Source organism: Anabrus simplex, chromosome 1, assembly GCF_040414725.1.
Source record: "Anabrus simplex isolate iqAnaSimp1 chromosome 1, ASM4041472v1, whole genome shotgun sequence".
NCBI classification, from domain to species: Eukaryota; Metazoa; Arthropoda; class Insecta; order Orthoptera; family Tettigoniidae; genus Anabrus; species Anabrus simplex.
Genome location: NC_090265.1, coordinates 1,414,167,993 through 1,414,189,585, shown reverse-complemented (window position 1 = coordinate 1,414,189,585; position 21,593 = coordinate 1,414,167,993).

The following is a 21,593-nucleotide window of genomic DNA, read 5'->3' as shown; positions in this document are numbered from 1 at the left end:
AGTAACCAGTTAGGCTTTGGTCAGATTTACAGCGTTATGGTTTCAAGTCTCTTTATGTATCACTATCCTCACATTCCAGTGTCAAGGGTCGCTTAACCACAAGCAAGAACAATAGTATAACTGAGTGAAAATCAAAAACATCATTATTTGGTAATTATTATCCGCAGCCATACAGTTTGTATCCACCAAGATACTAACTTCGCGGATAACCACATCTACCTATCACTTCTGGAACATAGCCTACAGGCTATACCCGTGATAATGTTACAAACTTTCAGGGATTATGAACGACGGTAAATGGATCAATTTGAGATAAGGAGCCGTAGCCCGGAAACTTCAGTCAAAAGTAATTAATAATCCAAGCTGTTAAACCTCCATCCGTTCTTAACAGACACCGGGTTGTCGGAATTTCGTTCCGCAGTAGTTCTTTAACGTGTGAGGCCAAGTGAAAAGCCCTGTGTATGAGGCACCTTTCGAGACTGAAGAGGATCTCTTGGCAAGAATTCTCGCTGCCTGCGATGCTATTCAAACGACACCGGGAATATTCAAACGGCTACGGCAAAAGTTCGTGCGACGATGTTATGCCTGCATTGACGCAGGGAGGTGCCATTTCGAGCATTTCTTGTAAGGGAGCAGCTTATGAAACGTGTGCAGGTAAACGGAATTAAATGAGTAGAATATTGCATAACTTTTGACTCGATCGTTTCCGGAATATGGTTCCTAGCTTCAAATTGAACCATTTGCTGTCCTCCATCATCCCTGGAAGTTTGTGACATCATCGCGGATACACCCTGTGGAGTGAGAAACAATGGAGGTAGTTCTTAGTTTCATATACTTAGGCTTCAAGATCACTGCTGACGATGACTGCAGCCATAAAACTAAAAGACGCTTGATACTTGGGAGAAAGGCAAAGACCATCTCGACAGTGTTTTCAAGAGTACACTCCTAGGCCTTACCTATTCCATCGTCGCCATAAGACCTATCTAATAAGTCCATATTACAGAAAATCAACCCAGGTTGCTCATTGGAAGGACAAATATTGAAACAAAAACTGAAGTACTTTGGTCACATTTTGAAAAGACGTTATAAGATGATTTTGACCACAACGAGTTAAAATGATGTACTATAAAAGAAAGAGAATATTCAGAACTTCAGTTCAATCCCAGCAAATCTTGCCTACCAGGAATATAAAATTTTAACAAAATTACACAAAAATGATGTTACATTGGTACTCTTAAAAGAAGATAATACAGAAATATGTGGGACAGAGCCAATTGCTTCACTTTAGATTTCATCACTTATTACTAAATCTTCATTAGTTCACTGGTAAATGTACCCGTGCTTCGCTACTGTATCCACATTGTATACGGATTTCTATGTAAATGGCTGTACACGCAGTAAGCAAGAATTTATTGAACTGCACTTCTTTTGGCGTTATACGATAAACACCACGGGGAGGTCACCATACGTTGTTTCCAATGTAAGGTGGGCACTGGAGAGTTTTGATTATAAGGAAAGGTCATTACTGTCATTCACAATCGAGTTCCAGAATTTCTACTATAACGGAAGGCTCACTTGCCTACAGCCATTCAAATGGAGTTGGGGAGTTCTCATTATGATAACAGGCCACTTTTCCTAATGCCCGTCACAATCGAGTAGAGAGTTTTGATTATAATGGCAGGCACACTTGCCTACTGTCAGTAACAATCGAAATATGGAGCTTTGATTATAATGGCAAGCCTCCTTGCATACTGCCAGTCATTATCGAGTTGGGGTGCTATCATTGTAATAGTAGGCTCCCTAGCGTACTGCCAGTCACAATAGAATTAGATTGTCTGCATAATGAGAGGTACATTTCCCTAATGTCAGCCGAGCTGGGGAGTACTCGCTATAACGGCAGGTCATCTTTTCTACTGCCAGTCACATTCGAGTTGGCAATTTTTGATTATAAGAACAGGACACTTCGCCTACTACCAATCAAAATCTAGTTGGGGAATTTCATTTATAATGGCAGGTACCCATGCCTACTGACGAATACAAGCGAGTAGGGGAATTTTGAGAAAAATTGCAGACTCCCTTGCTTACTGCCACGGGATTTTTTCATTACAATAGCAGACCACATTTACTAATATCACTTACAATGGAGTTGGGGAGTTTCCATTATAATGGCAGCACCCCTTTTCTACTGCCAGTCACAGTCGGTGAGGGGAATTTTGATTACAGTGCAGACCCCTCTCCCACCGACAGTCACTGTAGATTTGGGGAGTTTAATTATGAAGGAAGGCCCCTCTTTCTACATCGCTACAAATCGACTTCAGTCTTATTCTTCTTCTACCGCTTTTTCCACACCTATGGGTCACGGGTGCGACCTGTGTCACACATAGGGATTTGTTTCTGTTTAACGACCGGATGCCCTTCCTGACGCCAACCCTATATTGAGGGATCTAATATTAGGTGTTTCTGTGGTGGTTGGTTGTGTAGTCTGTTGTCTGAATATGAAGAGAAAAGTGTTGGAAGAAGAAAAAGCACCCAGTCCCCGAACAGTAAGAATTAATCAAATGCGATTAAAATCCCCGACCCGGCCGCGAATTAAAACCGGGACCCTCTGAACTGAAGGCCTCAACGCTGACCCTTCAGCCAAGGAGTCAGACCACAAATCGACTTCAATGTTATATAGATAGATGTACGAAAGTATATGCACGTTTATAATTGCAGACATTTATTTCGAGATTAACTGCTTCAAAACGGTACGTCATATCGACAAACGGAATACGTCATGAAACGCCATATTTAGTAGCCCACGTGGTTGGTCCTATGACATTTTCTTGTATATCCTCTATTTATGCTTTAGACTGAGATAGAAACTTTCATTACGGTGAAGTTTGGGTAATTATCACACATTACTTTATTTATCACATACTTATGTGGCAGCTAGACTCATAAAATTTGGCTCGCACATGGCCACTGTTTGTGCGAATATGCATACGGAAGTTTTTATTCTACCTTTCCTGTAAATTTGTCAAACTAAAACATATACATGTAAAAATTACAGAATTTACCTACACTCGAGAAATCCAGCTCTATCGAAAGTATAAGGGTCCGAGATACGATAAAAAGTCATAGAACCAAAGTTGTAGATCACTCCAAATTGCGAGGCAATTGTGATATCCGCTTTGTGATATGACTTACCGTTTAGTCAACAATCACCTCGAAACGAAGGGATGCACCGTCATTACAATTGCCTCCATGTTTCCCTATTTTTTGGGGCTAAAATGTTAAACATTGGAACATCTTGGGGTAATAGCTAAAATGTTGCCAAAGTCAAATTTCCCATCTCGTCTGACATATTGTGTCTGCCATCTTGATTTCGGGGAGTGGGGGCGGGCGTGGATTAAGACTTTTAGGAAACTGTTTAGCCCATGAAAACTATAGGTCAACGCTTTGGAAAAATATACCTCACTGTTACACTTGCATTCTTATATTGAGCCAGAAATTTCAATTCCGGTAGTGGGTTTGATCCTGCCTCAATTCGGTTGTAGGATAAAAAATAGAGTACGACTAAGTAGTATTGTACTGTAGTCATATATTAAGTACCTTATTTTAGTGTGATCTTTGAGTACTTTCCCAGACAATATATCCCTCCGTTCATTTATTTTTTGCAAATAAGTTATTTTAATTTTATTTTCATTTTTTCCGTAAAGAATGGTTAAGGAGCGCGAGTATACGAACTGTGGGTGTGGCGAGGCATTGAGGGGTATGAGGGAGATAATTAGGATTCTCACAGACGACAGGAAGTGAGATAGGACACCCTCAAACAACGTACAGGTTACAGTAGGTGTGCAAGCGGGAGGGGAAGGAAAGGGGGAGTTGTAGAAGACAGGTGGTCTAATGTTCTAAGGGGAAGGAGATTGCAGCCTAAGGGCTCTATTCAGGATCAGAATTCAGGACAGGTGTCTGTGCGAAATCGGTACGAGTCACTCCAGGTAGAACAACAGAGGGAAGATGAGGGACAGGGAACTGTTGCTGAGATGTGTGGAAGTAGGAGGAAGGGAAAAGGTAGGAAAGGGAAATGTAGAGTAGAGGATAGGAAAAGACAGGTGGAAGAGGGTCATGGGAAGGAGAAAAGGGAGGAGGAAGTAGCTTCTGCAGCTATCAGGAAAGATAGGGCTGACCAGGAGGGGAGGGGATCAAATGAGTTGGGTAGAGTTGAGGCCCTGGTCATGGGGGATTCCATCGTTAGACACGTGGGGAAAGTGTGCGGAGGAATGGGAACCAGGGTAGAATGTTATCCAGGAATTAGGTTGAGGCAGGATGTTGAGGAAAGTAGAAGAGAGGGAGGAGGGGAAGGAGAAGATGGTAGTGTTTCACGTTGGTACTAACAACGTAAGGCAAGCTGATATAAGTACCAACATAGTTAGAGATGTGTTGGATCTGGTAAATGCAGCACGGATGAAGTTTAAGAAAGCGGAGATTGTTATTAGTGGAATACTGTGTACGAGGGATACTGACTGGAGGGTAATTGGGGATTTAAATGAGACTATGGAGTGGGTATGTGGGAAACTGGGAGTGAAAGTTTTAGATCCTAATGGGTGGGTAGGAGATAGGGATCTGCGCTCAGATGGCCTTCACTTAAACCGCAGTGGTACGTATAAGTTAGGAAATTTGTTTGGAAGGGTAATAGGGAGGTACATTCAGGGAAACGCGATGGCCTAGGGAGCGGTGATAAGGGAACAGGGAACTGGAAATCAAGTAGGGATGACATAAAATTGTTAGTGTTGAACTGTAGAAGTATTGTAAAGAAAGGAATAGAACTAATTTAATAGATATATACAGTACTTACCTGATACTGTAATAGGAGTTGAATCATGGCTGAAAAATGATATAATGGATGCAAAAATTTTCTCACGGTACTGGAGTGTGTATCGTAGAGATAGGATAGGAAAGGTGGGAGGGGGAGTATTCATTCTGGTGAAAGAAGAATTTGTAAGCTACGAAAAAGTTAAAGATGAGACACATTAAATTCTCATTTCTAAAGATAATAGGCAACTTGATATATTTGGAGTGTACAGACCGGGAAAGGGTAGCATTGACGCGGATTCGGAATTATTTGATAGGATAGTCGGCTATGTGGGAAACGACATGGAAAGAAATGTGATTATAGCAGGAGATCTGAATTTGCCAGATGTCAATTGGGAAGGAAATGCTAACGACAGGAAGCATGCCCAACAAATGGCAAATAAGATAATATGGGAAGGACAGCTGATTCAGGAAATGATGGAACCAACCAGAGGGAAAAATATCCTGGATGTGTTGCTGGTAAAACAAGATGAGCTCTATAGGGAAACTGAAGTAATAGATGGTATTAGTGATCATGAAGTTTTTTTGTCGTAGTCAAAAATAAATGTGATAGAAAGGAATTTCTTAAAAGTAGGACTATTAGGCAGTACCATATGGATGATAAAGCAGGTATGAGGCAGTTTCTAAAAAGTAACTATGATCGGTAGAAAACGGTAAATAAAAATGTAAACAGACTCTGGATGGATTTAAAGAAATTGTTGAGGAATGCGAAAACAGGTTTGTACCTTTAAGGGTGGTAAGGAATGGTAAAGACCTACCTTATTATAATACAGAAATAAAGAGACTAAGAAGGAGGTGCAGACTGGAAAGAAATAGAGTTAGAAATGGCTGTGGAAGTAACGATAAATTGAAGGAACTTACTAGAAATTTGAATCTAGCAAAGAAGGCAGCTAAGGATAACATGATGGCAAGCATAATTGGCAGTCATACACAATTTTAGTGAAAAATGGAAGGGTACGTATAGGTATTCTAAGGCAGAAACAGGTTCCAAGAAGGACATTCCAGGAATAATTAATGAACAAGAGAAGTGTGTATGCGAGGATCTTCAAAAGGCAGAAGTATTCAGTCAACAGTATGTAAAGATTGTTGGTTACAAGGATAATGTCCAGATAGAGGAGGAGACTAAGGCCAAAGAAGTATTAAAATTTACATATGATAACAATGGCATTTACAATAAGATACAAAAGTTGAAAACTAGAAAAGCGGCTGGAATTGAACATATTTCTGGGGATATACTAAAGACAGTGGGTTAGGATATAGTACCATATCTGAAGTACTTATTTGATTATTGTTTGGTCAGAGGAGCTATACCAGATGAATGGAGAGTTGCTATAGTAGTCCCTGTGTATAAAGGAAAGGGAGATGGACATAAAGCTGAAAATTACAGGCCAGTAAGTTTGACGTGCATTGTATGAAATCTTTGGGAAGGCATTATTTCTGATTATATTAGACATGTTTGTGAAATTAATAACTGGTTCGATACAAGGCAATTCGGTTTTAGGAAAAGTTATTCCACTGAAGCTCAACTTGTAGGGTTCCAGCAAGATATAGCAGATATCTTGGATTCAGGAGGCCAAATGGACTGTATCGCGATTGACCGGTCTAAAGCATTTGATAGGGTGGATCATGGGAGACTACTGGCAAAAATGAGTGCAATTGGACTAGACAAAAGAGTGACCGAAAGGGTTGCTATATTTCTAGAAAATAGATCTCAGAGAATTAGAGTAGGTGAAGCTTTATCTGACCCTGTAATAATTAAGAGGGGAATTCCGCAAGGCAGTATTATGGGACCTTTATGTTTTCTTATATATATAAATGATATGAGTAAACGAGTGGAATCGGAGATAAGGCTTTTTGCGGATGATGTTATTCTCTATAGAGTAATTAATAAGTTACAAGATTGTGAGCAACTGCAGTGTGACCTCGAAAATATTGTGAGATGGACAGCAGGCAATGGTAGTAGTTAAACGGGGTTAAAATTCAGGTTGTGAGTTTCACAAATAGGAAAAGTCCTCTCATTTTTAATTACTGTGTTGATGGGGTGAAAGTTCCTTTTGGGGATCATTGTAAATATCTAGGTGTTAATATAAGGAAAGATCTTCATTGGGGTAATCACATAAATGGGATTGTAAATAAAGGGTACAGATCTCTGCACATGGTTATGAGGATGTTTAGGGGTTGTAGTAAGGATGTAAAGGAGAGGGCATATAAGTCTCTGGTAAGACCCCAACTAGAGTATGGTACGCTCACCAGGATTACCTGATTCAAGAACTGGAAAAAATCCAAAGAAAAACAGCTCGATTTGTTCTGGGTGATTTCCGACAAAGGAGTAGCGTTACAAATATGTTGCAAAGTTTGGGTTGGGAGGAATTGAGAGAAAGAAGAGCTGCTCGACTAAGTGGTATGTTCCGAGCTGTCAACGGAGAGATGGCGTGGAATGACATTAGTAGACGAATAAGTTTGAGTGGCGTTTATAAAAGTAGGAAAGATCACAATATGAAGATAAAGTTGGAATTCAAAAGGACAAATTGGGGCAAATATTCATTTATAGGAAGGGGAGTTAGGGATTGGAATAACTTACCAAGGGAGACGTTCAATGAATTTCCAATTTCTTTGAAATCATTTTGGAAAAAGCTAGGACAACAACAGATAAGGAATCTGCCACCTGGGCGACTGCCCTAAATGCAGATCAGTATTGATTGATTGATTGATTGATTGATTTATTGATTGATTGATTGATTGATTGATTGATTGATTGATTGATTGATTGATTGATTGATTGATTGATTGATTGATTGATTGATTGATTGATTGATTGATTGATTGATTGATTGATTGATTGATTGAGTTATGTCATTCTAGGATTATTTTTGAAGTTCTGGTTTGTCGTGAATCATAATATGTGATATCATCGACTCGCAAAGGGGGCGTTATGTGATAGTACATATATCACTCCCTCGCACTGTATTCAGAAGTAGGAGTTATTATTGTCATTATTATTATGATTATGATTATTATTATTATTATTATTATTATTATTATTATTATTATTATTATTTCATTTGTATATTTATTCTTAATACTTAAATATGCAAGGACTCCATAATATGTGATATGAGTAATTTGTTTTGTGCAAACGGTTGGGAAAACAGAGCTATTTACTACTCTGAAATTTTGCGTGAGTCATGGAGCAATCCAGAATCCGATGACGCGGCCGGATTGTTAATGTCATGAGATCCGGACATGGTTCAGGTCGTGGTATTGGTTTGGGAAGAGGACCTTCTAGTCGTGATTGGATGGCCAGGACCAATCTAGACGTATCATGTGTGAGTAGGGTAAGCTGAGTTCTATTTAGGCATTTGAGAAAACGGCGAATGACTTTACCACCGGTTTCCATAAACGAAGGGACGCGGGTTCAATTTTCCTTGATATCCAGAAAGCATTCGACAAAGTCTGGCACGAAGGCCTAGTAGCAAAACTAATAGACCTCGACTTCCTCCCAGGCTATGTAAGACTAAAAAATCTTATCTGGAGGGCCGAGAGTTCCAAGTTGACGTACACAACACTCTGTCTAGCACGTGAAGGATTAGAGCGAGCGTAGCCCAAGGGCCCCTTATTGGCCCAATCCTCTTCGTCCTATACACAAAGGATATACCGACAGCGGAATTTACTACCACATATCTCTACTCTGATGATACTGCTATCACAGTTCAGCACCCTCAGCGAGCGGGCACTCGGAAGGGGTTACAAGTAGCACTACGCACTCTCGAGCCCTGGCTAACGAAATGGCGCATCAAGGTCAATGTCGAAAAGTGCCAAGCGGCTCTGTTCACAAGAAAGAACAGACGCACACACAGGCCAGCCAACATTAAACCACTAAAGCTGTTTAATCAGGATATAGCATGTCATGACAAAGCAAAATACCTAGGATTATTCCTAGATAGAAAGCTAACCATGATCACAGTAAAGCCATCCAGAGAAAAGTACGCACCCGGTAGTGACAAGAAGGACTGCTGCCCATAATAACTGACAATGGCAAGGAAATAGTTATGTTTGCATGAAACATATTCCTAACTAACACACACTCTGGACTTTTCCAGCCCACATACTTACATGTGCTATCCAAATATGTCAGGTTTAACATGTAGGCTCTTTCTGCCTATGTGGTTTTTCCCTAACCCTTAATACCACGCTTCAACACCGCATATCCAACACAAACTCTGGTATTGGTAGCATGCTTGACATGGAAACAGGCAGATACACCTTGTATTACTTCCCACTCTTCCCTGATATTTCTTTTCTCCTTAGAAATTAATAGCATGTCGAAGGCAATGTAGATTGAGTTGATTGCCACGCTGGGGGAGAGGTCTTCGGGGGCTCCCCCGGAAAAAAAGGCGAATGACTTGACTGAAAACTTTGGCAGTAAGAGGGGAGGTAAGTTTTGTGAAATGTACCTGACTTCAAACTTTGGTGGAGCATACTGGACTGAAAACAGCAGAAGAAAGGAGAAGTAACTTCTGTGGAACGTGGTATTATTATGTTTGTGGAATGTGGTGTGTGGTACTGACCTACAAACTGTGGAGTGTTTAGGCACATGGTATTTTATCACTTGCGGTGGAGTGTTGTCCTACATGTTGGTAAAAGCTATGGGATACTGTGTATCAGACTTTCCATAATATATGTACTGGAATAGCAAGCGTGTGTTGATCGAGTGAAAGTATCTTTAAACTAAGTGTTAAAGTCAGTGTACACAGTATTATAAAGGTACAGTATCTGTGTGATATAACACGTGCGAATAATGATAATATGTTATGTGTGTTCATACATACAGACAGTGAAGGGTATTCATCTATATAGAAGTATATACCTTGTAACGAACTTTCATCGGCCTGACTACAAATGGTAGCTTGGTCCTCGCTTTTGGTTTCCTACTGTTTTTGTCGTTTTTGTTGTTGTAGTAATTGCAAATATGAAGTCTTCCAGCAGTATTTTGTGTGTATTTTACGTATATTTTGGTGTGTTGCTGAGGTGTTCTTGCGCGGATGTTATTCAGAATATAGTTAGTTATTTTAAAATCAGTGGAGTTATTGATGAAAATAGGCGCAGTTCCTATCTATTTAGTCCTTTTTAGGTAAGGCCTGAAGCAGATGTACCAGTGCGCAGTTTTAATGTTCACTCACTAGTAGAGCTTTATTAAAATTATTAAATCATTAAAATTAAAATTTGAGTCATCCATTCTGGTGAACTCTGGCGTCCATACCACGGACATTTCTATTAATTATTTGTATTAATTTAATTTATTTTAGTAATTTATTCAGTTATTTATTCATATATTTTGAATTAGATTACAATTGACGCCCAAGTGCGAGGCCGCAAAGTTTTTTATTTTATTCATATTTGATTATTTTAATCATATTGCAATGGTTACTATTATAATTATTGTTATTAATTTACTTTATTTCAATTATTTTATTAAGTTATTTTAATTACTTTTATTTCAATTATAGTTCATATACACTGACTGACAGAGCAAATGCAACACCAAGAAGGAGTGGTTCGAAAGGGATGAAAGTTGGGGAAAAAACAGAGACGGCACGGACGAATAATTGATGTTTATTTCAAACCGATATGCAGGTTACACAATACGCACGGCATCGACTCAGTAGGATGTAGGACCACCGCGAGCGGCGATGCACGCAGAAACACGTCGAGGTACAGAGTCAATAAGAGTGCGGATGGTGTCCTGAGGGATGGTTCTCCATTCTCTGTCAACCATTTGCCACAGTTGGTCGTCCGTACGAGGCTGGGGCAGAGTTTGCAAACGGCGTCCAATGAGATCCCACACGTGTTCGATTGGTGAGAGATCCGGAGAGTACGCTGGCCACGGAAGCATCTGTACACCTCGTAGAGCCTGTTGGGAGATGCGAGCAGTGTGTGGGCGGGCATTATCCTGCTGAAACAGAGCATTGGGCAGCCCCTGAAGGTACGGGAGTGCCACCGGCCGCAGCACATGCTGCACGTAGCGGTGGACATTTAACGTGCCTTGAATACGCACTAGAAGTGACGTGGAATCATACGCAATAGCGCCCCAAACCATGATGCCGCGTTGTCTAGCGGTAGGGCGCTCCACAGTTACTGCCGGATTTGACCTTTCTCCACGCCGACGCCACACTCGTCTGCGGTGACTATCACTGACAGAACAGAAGCGTGACTCATCGGAGAATACGACGTTCCGTCATTCCCTCATCCAAGTCGCTCTAGCCCGGCACCATGCCAGGCGTGCACGTCTATGCTGTGGAGTCAATGGTAGTCTTCTGAGCGGACACCGGGAGTGCAGGCCTCCTTCAACCAATCGACGGGAAATTGTTCTGGTCGATATTGGAACAGCCAGGGTGTCTTGCACATGCTGAAGAATGGCGGTTGACGTGGCGTGCGGGGCTGCCACCGCTTGGCGGCGGATGCGCCGATCCTCGCGTGCTGACGTCACTCGGGCTGCGCCTGGTCCCCTCGCACGTGCCACATGTCCCTGCGCCAACCATCTTCGCCACAGGCGCTGCACCGTGAACACATCCCTATGGGTATCGGCTGCGATTTGACGAAGCGACCAACCTGCCCTTCTCAGCCCGATCACCATACCCCTCGTAAAGTCGTCTGTCTGCTGGAAATGCCTCCGTTGACGGCGGCCTGGCATTCTTAGCTATACACGTGTCCTGTGGCACACGACAACACGTTCTACAATGACTGTCGGCTGAGAAATCACGGTACGAAGTGGGCCATTCGCCAACGCCGTGTCCCATTTATCGTTCGCTACGTGCGCAGCCCAGCGGCGCATTTCACATCATGAGCATACCTCAGTGACGTCAATCTACCCTGCAATTGGCATAAAGTTCTGACCACTCCTTCTTGGTGTTGCATTTGCTCTGTCAGTCAGTGTATAATTTATATAATTACAACGTTGTTCAATATTTATAGCTGTTTAAACTCGATTCTACATAATTTTGAATCCGGCAGTAGTAGGGCACTGAAACGCATAATCACGATTATCTTCTTGTACGATTTGCTTTACGTCGCACTTACACAAATAGGTCTTATGGCGACGATGGGATACGAAACGCCTAGGAGTGGGGAGGAAGCGGCCTTGACATTAATTAAGGTACATCCCTACCATTTACCTGCTATTAAAATAGGAAACCACGGAAGACCATCTTCCGGGCTGCCGACAGTGGAGTTCGAACCCACTATCTCCCAGATGCAAGCTCACAGCTGCGCGCCCATAACCGCACGGCCAACTCACCCGGTAATCACCATTCTTGCCCAAGGATTTCTTCCTACGGTAAACCTAGGCATTGATGCCGATATGGAAGAAATCTCCGTCCAGTTCCTTTAGACACGTCATGACTGCAGTATCCCAATGAATCACTTACCACCCAGATGGTCCTGGTTCTTCAAAGGTCCGGAGACATGGAAATCACTGGGTGCCAAGTCGGGGAGGGGGGGGGGGCGGGGGGAATTTAGGGAAGATGGTCCAGATGTTTCATTTTCTCACCATGGAAGTGACAGTGAAAGCTACCAGTTACTGTAACACACTGCAGAGTTCGAAGAAAACGACCTAGACTTCTCTCAACAGGCATCATGATGTTGCACGACAGTGCACGATCACGCGCAGCGAACAGCACGTATGAATTGTTGTGACACTTCCGGTGGGGGAGTACTGAACCATGCCTTCAGTTACTTCAGTATAGCACGTTCCTTTTAAGTCTGCAGCAAGTATGTGGCGTATATAAAAATTATTTTACGACAGAATCACTCAGAAATTTTATGTTGCCTTAGTTGAATATTGCAACGGAATTCTTCGCAATCGGTTTGGTCTAACCGAAACAATTCCTTTGTGGGTATAGACTCAGTGTAATACCGATTGCTGCAGATTCTGTTCCTTCCACAAGACGTAAACATCATAATTTATTAGACTTTCACAGTTGATCGCTTCTTGTGTCGGAAAATGTGAATGTACCCATTCACCGTGTGTTCCAGGATTAGTTATTTTTACAATCGTGTTTACGTCACACCGACACACACAGGCCGTTATGGCGACGATGGGACAGGAAAGGGCTAGTAGTGGGAAGGAAACGGCCGTGGCCTTAATTAAGGTACAGCCCCAGCATTTGCCGGGTGTGAAAATGAGAAAACAAGGAAAACCATCTTCAGGGCTACCGACAAAAGGGTTCGAACCCAATACTTTCCGAATGCAAGCTCACAGCTGCACGCCCCTAATCGTACGGGCCTCTCGCTGCTTAATTATAACAAGGGTGTCTCTTTTATATATTTACTGTTTCAACAGTTTACATTGTTCTAGATCAAGGATGATGGATCTTGAAATCCTTAGGAACATTTAAGATTTGCCTGTACGTTCTATGCCATGCTTAACATCCGTTAAACTACAGTAAGACTTCTGGAATTTTGTTCTGAAATGAAAGTCATTAGCATCCCACTAAATACATGTACGTCGGTGTCTTGCCTTTAAGCACACACATTTTCTGAGATTTGGTCACAAAATCGTTAGTCTAAGTAGCATTAACTTAATCAACAACCCTCTGGCCTCTATTGAGTGCTGTTAAATATCAATGAATTCTTACGCAGTTGACTGAAGTACACTCATGTTCATAAAAACTAGAAATTGAAAGACTAGAGATACGAAGTTCATATTCATATGACCTGTGCATTAGTAGCCTATTTTCTGAAGAAATGATTAGCATTTGAACCATGTCGGCCCTCATGTTCAAGGTCCAAATCTTTACGCACCACCACCTACTGGTAAAATGTGCCTACGGCTCTCGTTATCGCTATAACCCGAAGGTAATGGATCAGTGTGACTTGAGCAGACGTGCAGGTTGCTCGCACACGTATGCGAGAACCGTACCGTCAAATGAGTGAGTTTGAAAGAGGGCGCATTATTGGCATGAGACAACGTGATGCATTCCTCCGGGAAATTGCTGCTCGTGAGGGACGAAGTGTGTCGGCAATGCAACGGGTGTGTACAAAATGGTTCGCAGAGGGCCGTAGAACACGTCGCGCAATCCAGACCATCCCCGGAGAAGACTGACACCTCATTCGAATGTCATTGCAGGACAGATCTGCGTCCTTCTCGGCTCTGGCGCAAGAGTAGAACAGTATAATACATCGTATTCTTATCAGGAGTGACAATCCGTCGCCCTTATTATGGTCTGGGTTAACGGCGCGTCGTCCATTTCTCAGCATAAACGTCCTGGACTGCAATGGTGTATGGAACGACGTCACTGGGGACAGGAATGGCAGCAGATAGTGTTTACGGATGAATCCAGGTTCTGTTTGTTTGAAAACGATGGCCGCATTTTGGTTCGCCACAGACAGGGGGAGATTCATCACAATACTGCATTCGTACAAGACATACAGCGCCAACTCAAGGCCTTATGGTTAGGGGTGCTATTGGGCACAACCACAAATCACGGTTGGCGCGTGTCCAGGACACTGCGATCTGTTTGATCTACGTGAATAACATCCTGCGACCCACAGCCTTAACCTTTCTGCACGACACCTCAGACGTCATATTTCAGCAGGACAATGCGCGACCACATGTTGCTGCACGAACACGTGCCTTCTTGTGTCACAGGATGTCAGACTGTTGCCCTTGACCACCTGATCACCAGACTTGTAGCCAATCGAAAATGTGTGGGATATGGTAAAACAACGGGAGTGGCGCTGTGATCCAATGCCAACCACCAAAGGTGAACTGAGAAACCAGACGAATGCAGCATGGATGGCTATACCCCAGGACGCCATTCGCGCCTTATACGTGTCGATGCCATCACGCATGGAACAAGTTACCAGTGCCCATTGAGAATCCAGTGCTTACTAGGCAAAAGGACACCTGCTGAACCTGGGTGACTGAAAGGCTAATCGATTCTGCGGAACATACTAATGAACATGTCCTGTGAATATGAACTTCCTATCTCTAGTCTTTCAAGGTGTTCTGCTTTTTATGAACATGAGTGTACATTGAATGTGCGCGAGAACTCCGACAGTTAACTTACTCGCACATTAAGAAACACATTTTCAGTCCAATAGTCCAAGACTATGGTATCTCATAGCAGTCTATTGATTTGCAAAAGATCTAAAAAAATCTCTAGACTGTAGCAATTGAAGAGTGTGGTAGGATTTACTGTAAAAAAATGTCCATCGTTTACCTACCTAAAATTTGCTTCTGCCAACGCTGACACTCAAAAATTTAAGAGTGACGTTTGTTGAATGAAAAGTCACCGAAATTAAATTATTTCTCCTTTCATTGGCATAGGAGAACAATAACTTTAAATAGGTAGGCTACTAAAGGAACAATATTATGAAAAAATGAACGCTAGTGAACTATAAATGACCACACTTTCGATGGCCAACAAAATGTGTTGTGCCCTGGGATGGAAACATTTCACATTAATCTTGATTAAGTGATCTTCAGTATGAAAGTACACAGGAGAAACAAGTTTTAAAATGAAAGTACTAAACTTTACAACAACACAGCACACATCATAATAGGTACGGTAAAAGTATGGCCTACATTTTTAAAAACATTGCTGTAAATTTCGTAGGATTAACACACCTGGCGTTCGAAAACGGAACAGCGAATTTATTAATAGTTTATAGAGAATTTTGAAGTTCATCTCTTATCTGCTGTATTTTTGTTTTCTTAATGCAATAAATGTGAGGAAGGGAATGGTAAACTGCATCACTCCTTCTCTCCTTTGTAAGCCTCTTCAGTGGCGCCTTAGCCATTTATGTTAACTCGTGCCGAAGCTATTGAAAATTCAAATACCATTTGGGCTTAGTACTAAATGTACATACATTGCAATAAATATTATTCGGAAAAAAATATTTATCTGTGTATCCAAATGTTCGATAAAGTAATGCATTTATTCTAATTTTAAATTAGGCTACGTTCCAGTAGTACCAAGTGCGGCCAGCTCTTAATTAATGCCTCACCAATTTTGTGTAAGTGTCCGAGCGATTTGGGTAACGTTAATTTTCATCTTGCATTCGGGAGATAGTGGGTTCGAACCACACTGTCGGCAGCCCTGAATATGGTTTTCCGTGGTTTCCCATTTTCACACCAAGCAAAATACTGTAATAATAATAATGCTATTTGCTTTTCGTCCCACTAACTACTTTTACGGTCTTTGGAGACGCCGATGTGTCGGAATTTAGTCCCGCAGAAGTTCTTTTACGTGCCAGTAAATCTACCGACACGGGGCTGACGTATTTGAGCACCTTCAAATACCACCGGACTGAGCCAGAATCGAACCTGCCAAGTTGGAGTCAGAAGGCCAGCGCCTTAACCGTCTGAGCCACTTAGCCCGGCAACAAAATGCTGTGACCGTACCTTAAATAATGCAACGGTCATTTCCTTCCCACCTTCCCACTCCTAGTTCTTTCCTATGCCATCGTCGCCGTAAGACCTATCTGTGTCGGTGCGACGTAAAGCAAAATTGTAAACAAAAATGTTTAAAATATTGTTAAATTATGCCAATAATTCCACAACATCCACTTCTAATTTGTGTATCTATTGTACACTTTCTACCCTGTATCAAGGTCTCCCAACCACGTGCTTTGCAAAATTTTCCTCCTACATCTAATTACTGAATTTCTAATTTATACGGAGGTCGAGTCGTAAGTCATGGTAACTATTTTTTTTTTTCTCGCGAACTGAAGACAACACGGAAAATCTAAGATATGCATTTGGAAACGTACGGTATGCACTTACGCATGATACCACTAGACGGTGTATGTAAACAACAGTGTGGGTCTAAGCATGCCTCCAACTTCAGTGTGTGAGTGAGAGCGTCACAAAGTGGAAGTCAACAAGCAGAAGCAACGATCGTATATTAAAATAGCAGAAATGCACGCCAATGCCTTACAGAGCTGTGGAAAGCATTAGGTGTGTGACTATGATCTAATCCCCAAAGTCAAGAAGCCATTACGTGGACAACGGTTTGCTAACAAAGAGGACATCGTAAATGCATTTCGGAGAGAGGTGTCCCACGTTAGGGATACACATGCAGCGAATGGTATTCAGCGCCTGCCCCACCTCTGGCAACGCACAGTGGAAAACTTGGGTGATTATTTCGAAGGTCTGTAACCAGTGGAGACCTGTCCTTTGTACGTAGTATTGTGTATTTGCTGTCTATACCATGTTTACCAATGGCCTGTGTTCTGTCACTTTCCTACGAGAATCTCCTGAAGTCAGAATTTGCCTTCAAGCACTATGCATAGGTACATGCCCTATATTTCGAAATGCATATCTTAGATATTCCGTGTTGTCTCCTGTTCGCGAGAAAAAAAAATAGTTGCCATTACTAATGACCTGATCCTCGTATAAGTTGAATATTTCCTCATATTATCATCCAAACACGATTTCGTCTGGATCCAAAGGGAGGGAAGGTACTGGAATAGTTTATGATCGCTGTGAACATTGTTGACGAGGGTTCAGGGAAAGTCAAGTGGCCGCAGTCTGATAACCCTCGACCATCATTTCTGTAGCGAGGGGAAGGTCTAGTGTTAGATGACCGGGCTGCTTAATCACTCTGAGCAAACACAAGGATGATACTCTATGTAAAGCTACAGTGTTCTACTCCCTTTCCTTCCGTCTAGAAATTTATGCAAACATGCACGCACACGCTCGTGCAGTACTTCTGCTGCTGCAATGAGGGGTGAACAGAATACAGACATTATAATAATAATAATAATAATAATAATAATAATAATAATAATAATAATAATAATAATAATAATGTTATTTGTTTTACGTCCCTCTAACTGCTTTTTGAGGTTTTCGGAGACGCCGAGGTGCCGGAATTTAGTCCCGCAGGAGTTCTTTTACGTGCCAGTAAATCTACCGACACGGGGCTGTCGTATTTGAGCACCTTCAAATACCACCGGACTGAGCCAGGATCGAACCTGCCAAGTTGGGGTTAGAAGGCCAGCGCCTTAACCGTCTGAGCCACTCAGCCCGGCAATACAGACATTACAGCAGGTTGTTGTTGTTGTAATTTTTATTATTATTCAAGGCTTTTAATGGGACATACAACTAAGTCATCTGCCTCATTATTGCTGGTGTTACAACGTTTTGTAGAGAGCAAAATACAGTTGGGGAACCGTGTACCATTACAAATCCATGTCATAAAAACACAAAATTAGTCAAGCATGAAAATGTACGTAACTGATCATAACGTGATCATAGCCTCGAGACATCCAATTTTACAAGAAATTCGAGCAACAAAGGGAGACTTTTCATATCGATAGTCCCATATACTGTACATTAACCAGGATTCTCCTCAAGTAGTACTTGGGCACTTTTCAACTTAACTAAATTATTTGATGTAAACGTGAAGTGTGAACAGGAAACTTCGTTACAGATTAGTCAGTTACATCCTCTTGTTAGTGATCATTAAATTCCTGTGGCCATTGCTAGCCTGGTGCAGGCCTTGTAAGGCAGACCCTCCTACGAGGGTGGGTGACATCCGTCATGTTTGGAAAACTTCGTGCTATTGTGGTGGAGTACAGGGTTGTGTGTGGTATATGAGTTGCAAGGATGTTAAAAACAGAACAAACATCCCGTTCCCGAGCTGAGGGAAATTTTAAAATTAAAATACCCGACTGGCTGGAGATCTAACTCACTGGACAGAAGAGAGCAATCCATTAAGATAACTTCCGAATTTCAATTTTTTAAGAAATTAAACAGAAATAAACTTGTTTACAAATTTGTAAATATTTTGAGTGTGATTTGATATAATCTGATGATTTTCTTTCAACAGCGAAACATATCATTCTTATCAAATTGTTTCTTTCATGTATAATTCTGTTAACATTGGCTGTGTTTTCTTTTTCAGGTAGTTTTTAAATGTATTTATTCAGACTTAGTTTCGGCCGACGGAAGAAACTAACAGTTAGGCTATATTTTAAAAAATACTAGTGATGAATTGCGATACTAAATTATGAAAATGTTCGAAACAAGTCTGTCTTTTATCAGATACTGTGTGAAGTAGGCTCGTACCGTGAACGGTAATAATAATAATAATAATAATAATAATAATAATAATAATAATAATAATAATAATAATAAATCGTTTGACAGCAGCAAATTGACGCTACGGTAATTAACAGTAAGTAAATTTTAGCAGGATATAAATTTCAACAGAAAATATTCATGACACTAGCTTAGTGACCTAGTGACCTTTCTTATCAGTTGAAAAGGAAATTACGTGTGAAGGTCCTCAATAGTATTCATTCAATGCAGTACATATGCTCTATGAGACACGTTTGTCATGTAAATACACTATCAGCTATTACAAGGAGATTGTTTTCACAGCATACCAGCCCTGTGGTGCAGGGGTAGCATACTCGAAGACCTCGATTTTTACTTTTGAACTGAGGGGTGGAGCGTGGTTCACCCCGTCTCACACAGTAACTGTGTGACTTGAGAGACAGCGGACCCGATCGCAAATGAATATGCGCTGACAGGCGGTAGTCCAATGTCTGCTGATCAAGTTCAAGATCCATAAAGTCATGGACATGTACGAATGAGTCTGCTGATGTGGTCATTTTAATTGCTTTACATTTTTCATAGCAAAAAATGGTTACTTGAAATATGGGACTCGGAAGCCGATGGAACATGCATTGACACATTGTGCGCGAATCTTTCATATGTATAGTAGACCTAAGTAAGCTACTGTGGTACCTTCGCATAGTAATAAACCCTGTAATGAATAGTGTAGTAAACCTATTAAGTAAACATGATCACACACCTCTGGGTGAAACAGACACGCTGTAAATAGTTTGGGCGAAAGTCTCGAATGTGATTTTTATTTTTAAACGTTAATTTTGAGTATATCATAATTACGTGTATTTAGAGACGTGTTTACTATGGTTGATAATCATCTGATTATTCGTGATTTAGCATACGCTGTATATAAAATATTTACGGTAGGTTCCTTGTAAGTACCGACATTCATACTTCATTTACCTTTCCATGGACTATCCAGATAATTCAAATATTATACTTAAATACTGAAAGAAAAAGTTGATGATGATGATGCTCGTTGTTTTAAAGGGCCTAATATCGAAGGTCATCGGCCCAAAATAATGTGCATTTAAAGATCAACTATACTTGATCAAAAACCAATAAAACTGGGACTGAAATTTCTAATTCCTGTAAAAATTAAGATATCACCTTAATATTTGGTTGGCTCAAGGTATGTACTATTGTGGATATCTGTACTAAATTTGATCAGTGTAGCTTTACTAGTTTCATAGATATTAATTATTTTCCAATATTTATATGCAAATTATTCAAATATTCTAAATGTTAAGCATATCAAAGCGATCCAGATAGCACATTTTTTAAGTAATGATCTAGTACCTTATTCTTATATAAATGAAACTGTGCATCGTTTTTGAGATTGTATTATTTACTATGGAGATAGGACTTTTTCCCCTGTCGAAGTTTATTTTTTGTAAAATTATTGAAATTTTAAGTTTTGAAAATTTTTTACAGGCAAACCAGAATTTCAATCATAAAAGTGATGCACACGTTTATGGACAACCTACTAAGGAATATTCATGTGCATTTTCAAGGTAATAGCATCAAATCTGTAATTAGTATGACATTTTATACATCTGAAAATGTGAAACTGAGAAAATAGCATTCTTCTAAAGTCGTGCATATTTTTTAATGTTGTCAGTTGACTTACTCATTAGAACTATACTCCAGCATAAGTAACACTCTCCGTCTTCCGTTTTTCAGCCTCTTTCTTCATTTTTGTGACATTCGCCTTTCGTCGAGTTGATTTTTTCTTCTCAGAGGACGATCGCTGTATTTCATACTTTCTGCGAGCATCAGCCTAAGGACTGATTTTTCTGTCACATGAGAGACTGAAGTTCTTTTGATATCCGACTTCAAGTGTATTGTTGCACTGCACCCTTTATTGAACTCTGCCACAGCACTGCATACACCAATTTCAAGTCTCTTTCTTGATACAAAATTTCCTTTGGACACTTTCTCCAGATGCTAGAATGTTGACTTTCGTTCTAATTCTGCGTGGTACCACGGACACATCGGGATAGTACTTCATCAGAGGCCAGCCTCTTATACACAGGCATAATCTTACACACTAATGGATCAGAAAGTTCTACCGACATTTTATCATGACTCTGAGGTACCATACCTTCTGATATGCTTTTGTTATAGAAGCACCAATCATCTAAGCCTTGGGGGCATTTCTTATGTTGGGGCTTACTGTCAGTGGATATGTAATAGTAGAGTGTGGCAGAGATAGCATTTTTTATGTTTGCAACATTAAGTGTGATTTGTACAATATAATTCCTATAATAGCTGGTAAGCTTGGTAATTGTACTATTAGTAAGACCACCTGAATGGCCACCTAACTGCACACCCTTCACTTTCCAAGTTTGTAGCATCTGTCTCAAACCTTTTCCCATTCTCTTAGCAATGTGGTTTACACACTCCTTCTTCAGTACTGTGTTGGTGCCATACACCACATTTCAAAATTGTGATGAAAAACGCATAAATGCGTGTGCAGGATAATGTTCGGTGAGAATCGAAGAGGAAGGGGCGTTTAAATGGCTGTGCAGCAGGCATTTAAATATCCCGCTGTGCCTTTAAAAATGGCGGAACGTGGAAAATTATATCGCTAATT